At 42.9% G+C, this 13,235-nt stretch overlaps 1 long non-coding RNA gene across 1 annotated transcript; it reads right to left on the bottom strand.

Annotated features, from left to right (window-relative positions):
• Positions 1-1,813: 1,813 nt before the first annotated feature.
• On the bottom strand, positions 1,814-7,981 carry LOC143973981 (uncharacterized). The gene is made up of 2 exons (XR_013272143.1): positions 7,401-7,981; positions 1,814-3,168 (listed from the first exon to the last, which is right to left on the bottom strand). It is a non-coding gene; the product is annotated as an uncharacterized LOC143973981 (long non-coding RNA).
• Positions 7,982-13,235: the final 5,254 nt, after the last annotated feature.

Genomic DNA, 13,235 nt, shown 5'->3' with positions numbered 1-13,235 from the left:
CAGGTTCAGGATCACAAGCAGCAGGTCAGGGTGCAAGGACAATACCAAGGTAAACATGTGAGTGCTTGCCAGCTATTTATAGGCCTGCGATTGGCCTCAAGTGACACCTGGTTGCAGGAGGTGCTGTCTGCTCCACACTGGCAGGATACATCCGCTGGCGGACGCCAGTACTGCAGCCCAAAGATGACATAACATCAGCAGGGAAAAGCTCTCCTGACAGTTCCAAACTGCCAGGAAACACCTGCTGGTGGACCTCAGTACTGCACGCCAAAAGACAGATATTATCAGTGGATGGAACATTTCCTGACAATTTGTGTGGCTGTGTGTATGCAAGACAAGTTTGGGCCAACGCCCTTCAGATAAAATTCCACAGTTTTGTTGGCCAACAATCTGATCGTGTGTACGAGGCTTAACCCCTTTCCTACTTTTTGAAGGTGGGTACCTTGTGAAGGGTTTGGTCAATCATCAATTCACAGAACATACTGTCATATTTTCATAGAGGGGAATTTACTAAGACTGGAGCAGCCAGAATCTGGAGAAGCTGTGCATGGCAATCAATTAGCTTCTAATTTTTATTTTCAAAGTTTAGCTGAATTGAAGCTGAAGTGAAAGCTGGAGGGTGATCTGTTACTATACACAGCTGTCCCAGATTATTTTCTGCTCCGGTTTTTGTAAATTCCTCCATAGAACACATTGTGCAGGTCTGTTCCCATTTAACCACTTGCTGACCATCTCATGGCGATATATGTCAGCAGAAGGGCTCGTACAGGCAGAATCAAGTACCTGTACATTTCCCTTTAAGAGTCTCCCACAGCAAGCTCCATGAGTCAGGTCGTGGGTCCCGTGGACTCGATCGCCCTGGGGATACCCGTGATCGTCTCACGGGGATACCCGTGATCGCCTCACGGGGAGGAAGATGCTAATGTAAACAAGCATCTCCCTGTTCTGCCTGTTCTGCCCTGATCTTGGCTCCCTGTGATCGTAGCAGAGACCAGTGATGTGCCACACACAGCCACGGCCCCCACAGTTAGAAACATGCCCCAGGACACGCTTAACCCCTACACTGCCACCTAGTGGTTAACCCCTTCACTGCCAGTGTCATTTACACAGGAATCAGTGCATTTGTATAGCACTGATTGCTGTATAAATGACAATGGTCCCAAAAATTTGTCAAAAATGTCTGATGTGTCCGCCATAATGTCTTGGTAAAAAAAGGATATCAATTTTGTTTGGGAGCCACGTCGCACGACCGCGCAATTGTCAGTTAAAGCGATGCAGTGCCGAATTGCAAAAAGTGCCCTGGTCAGGAAGGGGGGGTAAATCCGGGGCTGATGTGGTTAATACTAAAGTATAATGCTGGTCACAATATTTCTTTTTTTATTTGAACCAGGAAAATTAAAACCTCTTTCAGATTTGTCTAAACCCCAAGGGGATTTCCCTTCATGCAAGAACTACCAAATTGCAAATTTACTCGTATTAGCACTGGGTACAAATTACATAAACAAATAATAGACTATTGTAGTAAACAATACAATATAGTAAATGTGTGTAACTGTTATGTGAATGAAGACAAATGAGTGCTAGATAAAAGTAGCAGAAGAAGATATTGGGATGGTAAGCAAAGTACCCTGGTGTGGTGCCTGATGAGTGTGAACAGAAGCTAACTATAGCTTTGAAAACTTTGGTGTGAACTATTGGTGAATTATTCTATTCCTTCATCACATAATAGGGTTACAGTATATATATATAGGCTGGAGTGGCTCAATGGAGGTCCCAATCACCGGCGGATAATCAATACACATACACTCCATAGTACGTGGTGAAAGATTACAAGGTTTAATGGGAGAGTGGACCGTCTTTTATGTGGTACTACACAAAGCCCTGCCCTGTGAGGGGCCAATCGGGTGATTTACACATACATCAACAATTTTCTTAACTCATGACATTAGTTCTTTCCTGAAATGTAAGTCAAAGGTTAATACAATCTCCTGACAGTTATTTTGCCCTTTCAGCATCTACTGACTGACCATATTCTTGCGTAACCAGTCCTTATCTAGCTTTGTGCCTCTCAGCACAGGCAGATGTTTTCCTGAGATATCAATATCTTGCATAGACCCTCTGGAGAAACATACAGATATCTGTCATCTAGTCACACTATCTTGTATGTCTTAATTCTGAAGCTATTGAAATGCAAGCCTAAGCATATTTAGTCTTAGATTTTGACTAGTATATCTTTTTGGTAATTTCAATAGGTATCCCCTTATAATCCTCCCTTTGATCATTCTGTGATTTACATAATGATCATTCCTTTTCTAATTTAATAGCACAGGCTTCATACTCCGAACCCTCGTGCTCTTGTGACGTTTGTTAGGACGATAGGAGGGGTGCCATTGAGGAGAGGGGTGAAGTTTAAGGGTATGGCCATTAAGGGGATCCTAGTAACATTCGTTAGGACGATAGGGGGTGTTCCATTAAGGAGGGGGGTAAAATTCAAGGGGACTGCCATGAGAGGGATTCTAGCTGTACTGGGATGTAGCTTGCTGCAGATCCAGCATTTCTCAAAACCGGATTTTTGAGCATAGCTATATTTGAATTTTAGTAGTAACATCTTGTCAGTCAGTCCCTTAGGTGACTCATTAACGGGTATAATACTTCTACTATGTCTTTGGCCGGGGGTATTATTCATCTTAGGTGGTCCACATATCCCTTTTAATAGACCTAAGTCTTCTGGATGATATATACAGTTGGCTATAAACCATGTGGGCAGGAATACAAGTAGTACCAGACTACCCCAGAGGCATACAGCCTTCCCTGACACTGAAGGTAAAAACATTTCTACAAGTTCTTATGCTTGTCCTTCTTCCTCACTATCGTGTAAGGTTTCAAGGGTTAATTGTCCAATGCCTTCCTGAATCTCTTGCAGTTCCGGTAGCTGTTCGGGTGGGTCGGGTTCTCCTTCAATAGGTGGGGGGTCGGGGGTTGTGGGAAGCGGTGGGCACTTTTTCAGCCTGCTGGCGTGGATCCAGGTGCTCCCCATATCTGTCAGTACTGCCGTTCTCGATACCTTTTCCACCTTCCATGGTCCTGAGAAAGCCGGTCCGATACTCTTTCTTTGTGCTAATTGTTTGATCAGCACTTTATCCCCAGGGATGAAGGGATGCGTTGGTTCTGTGGAAAGAGGAGAAAAGGTGACAGAAACTTGTTCGTTCGTTTCATGAAGCATACTTACCAGGTTTTTCACGTACATTTCCTGTTGGGAATAAATGTTAATGTCAGAGTTAGGGTCTAATGGGGGTAATTCTATATTTGCGGGGATACCCATTAGGATTTCGAAGACTTTATTTGTAAGTCTGTTAAGGGTCCTAAGGGTGGAGGTAGGTGACCGTGTAGGCCGTGTCTTTTTCCTTGGACATTGTTCTGTGCACAGGTCAGGCAGCTTTTAGTCAGAAGTTGGATTTGTTTATTCAAATTGTTTGTACAAAAAGATTTGTTATACAGGTTGGTTAAAGGGGCAGCTCCTATGTGTCCTGGGCCATGGAGGTATGAGAGTATGAGAATGCAACTTGCTTCAGGTATTCCCAATACCTTCCCCTCTTTTGTCCAAAGACCCTCGGGGTCTTTGGTCAATCCTGCAGCGACCCAGAAATGAACGTCCTGGTCTGTGGCCATTGTTTGTATTTGTGCTACAATTGTTTTGAAGTTGGATGAAGTGAAATGTTCTTTAAAGAAAACTGTTGTGGGGGCAGGGGGGTTAGGGGAGGAGGCGGCAGCTTGCTTTGTAGTTCTATCAGCTAGGGCGTTACCCTTGGAAATTTTGCTGTCGTCCGAGGAATGGGCTTTTACCTTGATAATAGCCACTTCCTTTGGAAGGAGGATGGCCTGGAGAAGTCTATTAGTCTATTGTCTGCGGTTTTGAAACCTCTATTAGCCCATATCACACCAAAGTCATGCACCACTCCAAATGCATATCTACTGTCTGTGTAAATGTTCACCTTCTTATCTGTAAACAAAATGCAGGCCCTGGTGAGGGCTTCTAGTTCAGCCACCTGAGCCGAAGAGGGGGGCAGTGGTTTGGCTTCTAATACCTTGTTTGGCAACTGGACTATTGCATATCCTGTTTGGAAGGTGGAATCGGAGGGACGGGAGCAACTACCGTCCACAAAAACATCGTCTGCATTTGTAATCGGTACGTCGGTGAGGTCTGGTCTTGGTGATGTGATAGACTCCACTCGTGTTATACAGTCATGAAACTGGTCTGGGTCTCGTGGTAGGCATAACATGGAGTGCAAGAGACGGACGGCAGGGTTGTTGGCGGGAACATATTTGAGAGACAGATTGTCAGTGTTCATAAGGGTAATCTCATAACCGCTGAGCCTTTGTGAGGTCATGTGTTGGGTGTTCATGTTCTGTATGAGGTGGGTGACAGAATGGGTGGTGAAAAGTGTCATTGGGTGGCCCAAGACCATTTTGTTAGCGTCCTGTACTGCCATAGCACAGGCTGCTAAATTCTGGAGACATGATGGCATGCCTTGAACCTGGACAGGGAGTTTCTTGGATAGGTAAGAAACCGGGCGGTATCCTGTTCCATGTTGTTGTGTGAGAACCGCGGCAAAAGATTTCCCTGAAACTACACAGTACAGCTGAAAAGCTTTACCATAGTCTACCAATCCCAGGGCGGGTGCACATGACAGACTGTTTAATAGAGCTTGAAAAGCTTGTAGTCTGTCTTCAGTCCAATCTATTAATTTAGGGGCTGTCGAGCCAGTAGCCTCTCTTAGGATACTATCATAATGAGAACAGTCAGGAATCCATTGGCGGCAATATACCATTGCACCCAAAAACGAGAGTAGGGCGGCTTTGTCTTTTGGGGGACTGAGAGCTCGAAGGGCTGCGGCACGTTTGGGGGACACTAGCCTTGTCCCTTCCTTTAGAATGCACCCTAGGTATTCTACCTGTGACTGGCACCATTGTATTTTCTTCCTTGAGGCTAGATGCCCGGCGTGAGCTAGGTGTTGTAACAGTGATGTTGAATCGACCGCACAATCTTCAGCAGTTCGACTGCACAGGAGCAAGTCGTCCACATACTGTATTAGTACCGACCCACGCTCAGAAGTCCAAGACTTGACAGTCTCGTTGAGTACCATAGAGAAGGCGGCTGGACTGTCTACATACCCTTGCCAGGTTAGTTGGCCCCCGGCCCAGGAGAAAGCAAACATAGGTTGGGCTTCCTCTGCAATGGGAATGCTAAAGAAAGCATTCGCTAAATCAATTACTGTGTAGCATAGAGAGTCTGCCGGTATGCATGAGAAAATAAAAGTGATGTCTGAGACTAGGGGTGGGAGGGGAATCACTTGTTTGTTTACTGCTCTGAGGTCTTGGACGAGTCTCCACTCGCCACTGGCCTTCTTTACAGGGTAAATGGGTGTGTTCCAGGGGCTAATGATTGGTTGTAGGATACCTTTAGATATGTAGTCATCGATCTGGGGGGCAATGCCTTGGGTCTTTTCGGGGGGCAGGGGGTATTGTTTGTGATATTGTTTTCTGCGTCAGGGCGCATCTGAGGCGAGTAAGGCGTACAGTTAATGAAACCTACGCTACCTTTGTTTTCCGCCCAGATAGCATGTGTTTCGAGAGAGGCGGGGAGTAGCATAAAGAAGCCTCTGTGTGCATGTCGCTTAGGGCCATGTAAGTCACATAATGGTGAACTAGCTGTAAGGGAACCTTCTCTATTAAACTTAATGGTAATACACAGTTGTGCCAAGAGGTCCCGTCCCATAAGACGGCAAAAGTTTGGGTACATAATTTCTGTCCTTCTGGAGTGGCTACAGTCAGTGGTGGAGTGATGGGATGGGTGACAGGTGTCCCATTAATACCAATAGAGTTTCCCTCGGTGCATTGTGGTGTGTTAAAAATCTCATCGTTCACTGAACTAGAGGTGGCGCCAGTGTCTATCAAAAAGCAGACACGTTGTCCATCTACATGTAATACAACTTGAGGAAGACTTCTCCATGAGGGATTGTAACACACTAGGCTGAGGGAAGGGACATACTCTAGGCATCCCTATTGGGGTGGTGGCTGCCGATTGGATGGCCACTGCATAGGAATTCTGGGTGGTGGTCTATTGGGGGCCTGAGGGTGCATTATTTGTGGCTGTGTAGGATATTGGGGTAGTGGTTGACGAGGGTTCTGGTATGGCGGATAACGGGGATACTGTGGGCGGGTCTGGGGGTTAAATTCCCTGCCTCTGCCTCTTGCTCTAATCTGTCCAGTCCTATAAGGGCACTGGGATTTCCAGTGTCCTTGCTGTCCACAATTGAAACAACCTTGGTCCGGGGGATAAACAACAGCTGGACCAGGATATGTTTGCATGGCCATTAGGGTCATGGATTCCCAATTGGTGACACCTTTCCCGGACTTGTGCCCAGAAAGGTTCCACCTTGGGATCCGGCAAGTTATGTTGAACATACTCATACGGGGTGGGAGTTCCCGGACTCTGGGGCTGGGTGCCTGCAGAATTCCCCATTTAGTAATTTGGGTAAAGTATGCCTGGTATGTGGGCAGAGGTGATAACAGCCTGTTTGGTCAATAATTTGCTCCCTAATGCGGGGGTAAGTTCCCTGATCTTCCAGGTCAGATGGACTAATAAAACTGTGAAGATTTACCCTTAATATACGATGAAGGGTACCTTTCCTGGTGGCAGGATATACCCCTCTTACACCAAGTCTGCAAGAGAAGCCTGTAGGTCTAGTGGTCAAAAGAATCTACCTTTCATCAATGCTAAGAAAAAGTAAACCTAGCGTGCAGCGTGAACAGGCGGGTGCTACCTCACTACAATCTGGTTCTTCATACTCTGTATTCATTTAACAACAGTTGGGTTTATTCAAACAGATATCCACTCTATATAATTATATCTTATACAACGTTAATACTCTATATACTTACGCTTGCACCTAAAGAGAAACAGACATATTTTTATGGTTTAAGATTTCAGCTTTAAAACTTTATATGTACATTATCAAGTAATCACATCATGATGCATTTCATTATTTATAGTGCACTTTAAAAGTTCTCAAAGGGGGCGTCCATTTAGCCAATCCTTATGTCACGGGCGTATATGATACCTCCCGTGTTAGAATATAATCATAAATATCTCTCTTAGTTTATAGTCGGACCAACCTAGTCAGACTCCTCAATATCTCTCTTAGTTTATAGTCGGACCAACCTAGTCAGACTCCTCAGTACCTGCGAACCCTTTTCACCCCCCAAGGGACCAGCCTAGTCCGTTGCGAAGGCACAGTTTATATATATATATACAATTAAATTTCTTATAATGGTTGTCTGGACAGGTCAAGCATAAACACCAATTACCATAAAAAGAGGTAAAGGTGTAAATGACTTACCTGTGCAAACCCCACTCCTGGTACCAAAACTGTAAGGTGTTCGTCTTCTAGATTCCCCTGGATAGCCTAGGCTGGAGTGGCTCAATGGAGGTCCCAATCACCGGCGGATAATCAATACACATACACTCCATAGTACGTGGTGAAAGATTACAAGGTTTAATGGGAGAGTGGACCGTCTTTTATGTGGTACTACACAAAGCCCTGCCCTGTGAGGGGCCAATCGGGTGATTTACACATACATCAACAATTTTCTTAACTCATGACATTAGTTCTTTCCTGAAATGTAAGTCAAAGGTTAATACAATCTCCTGACAGTTATTTTGCCCTTTCAGCATCTACTGACTGACCATATTCTTGCGTAACCAGTCCTTATCTAGCTTTGTGCCTCTCAGCACAGGCAGATGTTTTCCTGAGATATCAATATCTTGCATAGACCCTCTGGAGAAACATACAGATATCTGTCATCTAGTCACACTATCTTGTATGTCTTAATTCTGAAGCTATTGAAATGCAAGCCTAAGCATATTTAGTCTTAGATTTTGACTAGTATATCTTTTTGGTAATTTCAATAGGTATCCCCTTATAATATATATATATATATATATAAATAAAATGTGTTGTATAATATACTGTATACATTTCTTTTGTCTATGATAGCTTTAGAAGTTCAGTTGCAACAGAAATAATTTATCCTCATCAAAAAGGTAACTTCTATTGTCAAATGGCACACAGGTGAGTAATTCTTAAAAGTGACATGTGATTTATAATTGTAATTTACAGATGCAGAGACAATGCACCTGCACAGATACTGTATCATTCTTTTCATAACAAAGTGCTGAGTATTTTCAAATCATATATCTTAACAATTCATTTTGACAGCTAAATACATACTGTGTAGTGATCCCCACCTGACATTTCTTACTGAGAATATGTTAAAGAATATATTCACACGTCCATGAAATATTGATGCTATTTAAAAAATAAAATAAAAAAATAAAAATAAGAAAAATAACTGCTTTTTGTTTTGCCCAACTTTGCCTATTTTTTTTTTTTTTTTTACTATTTTTAACTATTCACTAATTTATAAAAAATACTGATGTGCAAAGTTACAGTGTAAAATAAATGTGCACATTACAAAATCCATGAAAAGATTTTGAAATTTAGTGAAACTGAAAAAGAAAAAGTATCACTCCATCATGAGTAAAGTTTCAACTTCAGCTTTACTCTATTGGAAATTAACAGCTGCACTATATTGCAAACAACGGGCTTCTAAGCCCCTGCACACACGGTCGGAGATTTTGACAACCAAATCCGTCGGATTTTCTCCGTCGGATTTTGTCCGTCGGATCTTGTCAGAAACGATTGCATACACACGGTCGGACTAAGTTGTCGAAAAATCCAATCTTTCAGAACGTGATGACGTAATTGCGTTATGATGGGACTAGGTTCAGGCTAGTAGCCAATAGCTTTGATGTAGGAATTTGATCTGAGCATGCGTGGCACTTGGTCCGATCAAAATTCGCTACACATGATCGGAGTATGTCCGACCAGCCAAGTTGGTCAGGAAATATTTCCAACATGTTGGAAAATTGGGTCCGACGGATATTCCGACGGAATCAGTCCGATGCATACCACACACAGTCGGATTATCCGACGACACGGTCCGATAGGACACATTCCGACGCATTCTCCGACCATGTGTACAAGGGCTAAGGGTTTTAAGGGTTCATAATTTGCATTATTACGGTAACATTTTACCAAAAGCATGTTTATAACTATGAAAAACTGTCAGAATTGATATTACCCATTAAAAATTGCAATCATTTATACAAAGGCCCCATAGTATTAAGGCAATAATAGTTTCATGACCTGGTGATCATTCTATGCTTCTTCTGAACTATACAGTTGTGTGACTACATTCATACACCATGACTTTATCCATATGCAATAAACACTACAGCAAACACTGTGCTAAGTGCACAGTGCAGTCATTCATATCTATCAATCAAAGTTGAATTGCTAAAGGAGTAGGATTTGTTCACTTGTAGAGTGAATATTCACCTTGAATGGCAAATTTCACCTAGCTAAGTGAAATATTACAAATATTACAAATTACAAATGTTACCCAATTACATGCAAGGAAAAAAAAAAAAACAAGATTTCTGCTTGCAGATAATTGAAAGATTGAAGTTAGCACAATTCACCTCACTCACTAAGCTAAGTAAAATGTTTCTTGCACAGTGAAAGCTCACTGTGCTAAGTGAATAGCTTTTCAGCCTCTGAGGTTGTTTTTCTAAATTTCTTTAGAAAAACAATCTCTGTGTTTACCAAAATGTTCAGACATGGGATAATAACATTGCTACTGTTGTATATACTTTGTTTCGTCACCTGCAAATCAAAGGGAGTGACTTTGATCTGGATATGATGTCAGTTAATGCAAACTGACAAATAAAAAAAAAACTTGTTTTTTTCTTTTCTTTTTTTGATATATAAAATGTGTTCTTTTTTAAATCCTTATTAAAGTATATGTGAACCCTTAAAATATAAATAAAACGCAGAATGTTTGTGTATAAATACAGTATCTCACAAAAGTGAGTACACCCCTCACATTTTTGTAAATATTTATATATATTATCATGTGACAACACTGAAGAAATGACACTTTGCTACAATGTAAAATAACTTAACACAGCCATTATTGTCTAAACCGCTGACTACAAAGGTGAGTACACCCTAAGTGAAAATGTCCAAATTGGGCACAAAGTTTCAGTATTTTGTGTGACTACCATTATTTTCCAGCACTGCATTAACCCTCTTGGGCAAAGAGTTCACCAGATATTCACAGGTTGCCACTGGCGTTCTCTTCCACTCCTACATGATGACATCATGGACATCGTGGATGTTAGAGACCTTTCGCTCCTCCATCTTCCATTTGAGGATGCCCCACAGATGCTCAATATGGGCTTAGGTCTGGAGACATGCTTGGCCAGTCCATCACCTTTACCTTCAGCTTAGCAAGACAGTGGTCATCTTGGAGCAGTGTTTGGGGTCATTATCATGTTGGAATACTGCCCTGTGGACAAGTCCTTGAAGGGAGGAGATCATTCTCTGCTTCAATATGTCACAGTACATATTGGCATTCAATGAACTGTAGCTCCCCAGTGTCGGAAGCACTCATACAGCCCGGACCATGACACTCCCAGCACCGTGCTTGACTGTAGGCAAGACGCACTTGTCTTTGCCACCACACAAGCTTGACACCTTGAAACCAAATACGTTTATCTTGGTCTCATCAAACCAAAGGACATGGTTCCAGTAATCCATGTCCTTAGTCTGCTTGTCTTTAGTAAACTGTTTGCCGGATTTCTTGTACATCACCTTTAGAAGAGAAGAGACTTATGGTCTGTGCACTGAAAGGCTGACCCCAACCCCTTCAACCTCTGCAGCAATGCTGGCAACACTCATATGTCTATTTCCAAAGACAACCTCTTGATATGATGTTGAGCATGTGCACTCAACCATGGCTAGGCCTGTTCTGAGTGAAACCTGTCCTGTTAAACTGCTGTATGGTCTTGGCCACCATGGTGCAGCTCAGTTTCAGGGTCTTGGCAATCATCTTATAGCCTAGGCCATCTTCACGTAGAGCAACAATTCATTTTTTCAGATCATCGAGTTCTTTAACACACCTCCTCCCCATTCACAACTGAGACCTTGTAACACTAACGAGTCAGATGGCACCGGAGAGGGAAAATGGCTAATTGGGCCCAGTTTGGACATTTCTATTTAAGGCTTATCCTAAACCAGGTGCGACCAGAACTGTGTGACTGTGACAGAGTGAACCAGACATAAATAGGTGAAAGTAAGTAAGTAAATGTATTAAAGTAAATGCATATAAATGTGAACACACCACCAATACAGAGTGAACAAACCAAACAGTGATAATAAACCAACCATCATATATAGCAAAAGGGAGTACCAGAATCATAGTCAAGCCAGGCCAGGGTCATAAACAGGAGATCAGCAGATGGGGGGCCAGGAGTAAACAGACAGGGAACAAGATGGAGGGATCAGGCTGCAGGGCAAGGATCCAGGGATACAGGAGCAGATACAAACAGGTCTAGGATACAGGAATCAGGGTTTAGGATCAGGATCAGGATCAAGATCATGCTAACAGATAAACAGGCTGCAGGTCAGGGCACAAGGGCAATGCCAGGGCAAGGTGTGTGTGCACTTGCTGGGTATTTATACTATAGCTGCTATCAAAGTCATGTGAGGCCTGATTGCAGAAGGTAATACCTGCTCCACACTGCCAGGATCCCTCTGCTGGGGGACGCCAGTACTGTGGCTCAAAGATGACATAATTCTAGCAGGGAAAAGCTCTTCTGACAGCTCAAAACTGCGAAGAGACACCTGCTGGTGGATCTCAGTACTGCACACAAAATGATCGATATTACCAGCGGAGGGAACCTTTCCTGACACCAACTCTTGAATCCCTTGGTTCCACCCCTACCCACCTCCCAGTATTGCCCCGTTTAGAAAATACAAAACCAAGTATCATTTTGTGGCACTAAGTAATTTGTATTGAATCTGATAATGAGAACAAGATAAGTAGGGAAAATAGATTCCCTGCAGCCAGCAACAAATGAACCCCCCAGCAACAATAGATCCCGCATGCAACAATATACCCCCAGCAACAATAGATCCACTCAAGCAACAATAAACACCACATCAATATACTGCTCAGCAACAATAGATCCCCACAGCAACAGTAGACACCGCAACAATAGATCCACCCCAGCAAAAATAGATCTCCCAGAAGCCAGCAACAATAGACCTCTGACCCAATAGTAGATCCCTTCCAGCAACAATTGACCCCCGGCAAAATATGACCCCCCAACAACAGCACCTGATCCCCCACCAGCAACAATAGGCCTCCCCAGCAACAATAGGTCTCCCCTGCATCAATAGACCCTCCAGCTCTCCTTGCCATTAAATACATTCAGTTCTGGAGGTGCCGAAACTGCATTTCCCCACGTTCCCACTGAAAAAAAGCCCTGTATGTTACCACAAGGAGGATATGGGTGTTGTGTTAGGATGGTAATCAAGCTCAGATTTGTATTACATCTGCTGATTTATTCAATCCATGAATGGTAAGTATACCACACTGTTCATCTGCCTGCACTGCCTTTTGTTAGGGTAGCTAGCTGGAATGCACATTACACTTATTCATATCACTGACTGCTGCAATAAAGCTCCTGGGACAGAATATATATGCTTACTGAGACTTTTGATACTACTAACTCATTAAACTAATACAGTTTATGGATGGTAAATAGGGATGAGGTTTGCGCTTGTGGTGTTACAGGGTTCGCCATTAACTCTGGCTGTTCACAATTCACTGAAAGAGCAAACTAAATAGCACATTTGCCCAGCTGTTGAAGCAAACCTCTGGTTGCTACAGGAAGTCACATTTTTAGTGTTGGCATTACTAGATCCACTAAATGTTACAGCTTTCTGTTCCTGGCTATTTCCTATTGATTATAAAGATGCTAGTGGCCCCCTGTGTCCTAGTAACCATTGATGCTGTGCACATTGACTGCCTGAGTCCTAGTAACTGATGGTGTCCATGACAGTTAGGATGCCAGCAGCTACACATTAATTTCTTGTTATGATGCAACATAACCAATAATGCTGTGTGAAAAAAAACTGAATTAAAAACAAACAAAAAAATACTCCCCAAAATCCATACCATACCCTTATCCTAGGTAGAGGTCTGGTATAGATTTTAAGGTGGTAACTCAAGTACAAAAGTGGAATCTCCTACAAAATCCATAT

This window comes from Lithobates pipiens, unplaced genomic scaffold (genome assembly GCF_037356315.1).
Source record: "Lithobates pipiens isolate NorthernLeopardFrog02 unplaced genomic scaffold, aLitPip1_a1.2 Scaffold_13, whole genome shotgun sequence".
NCBI lineage: Eukaryota > Metazoa > Chordata > Amphibia > Anura > Ranidae > Lithobates > Lithobates pipiens.
This window is presented reverse-complemented; position numbering and strand designations above follow the sequence as displayed.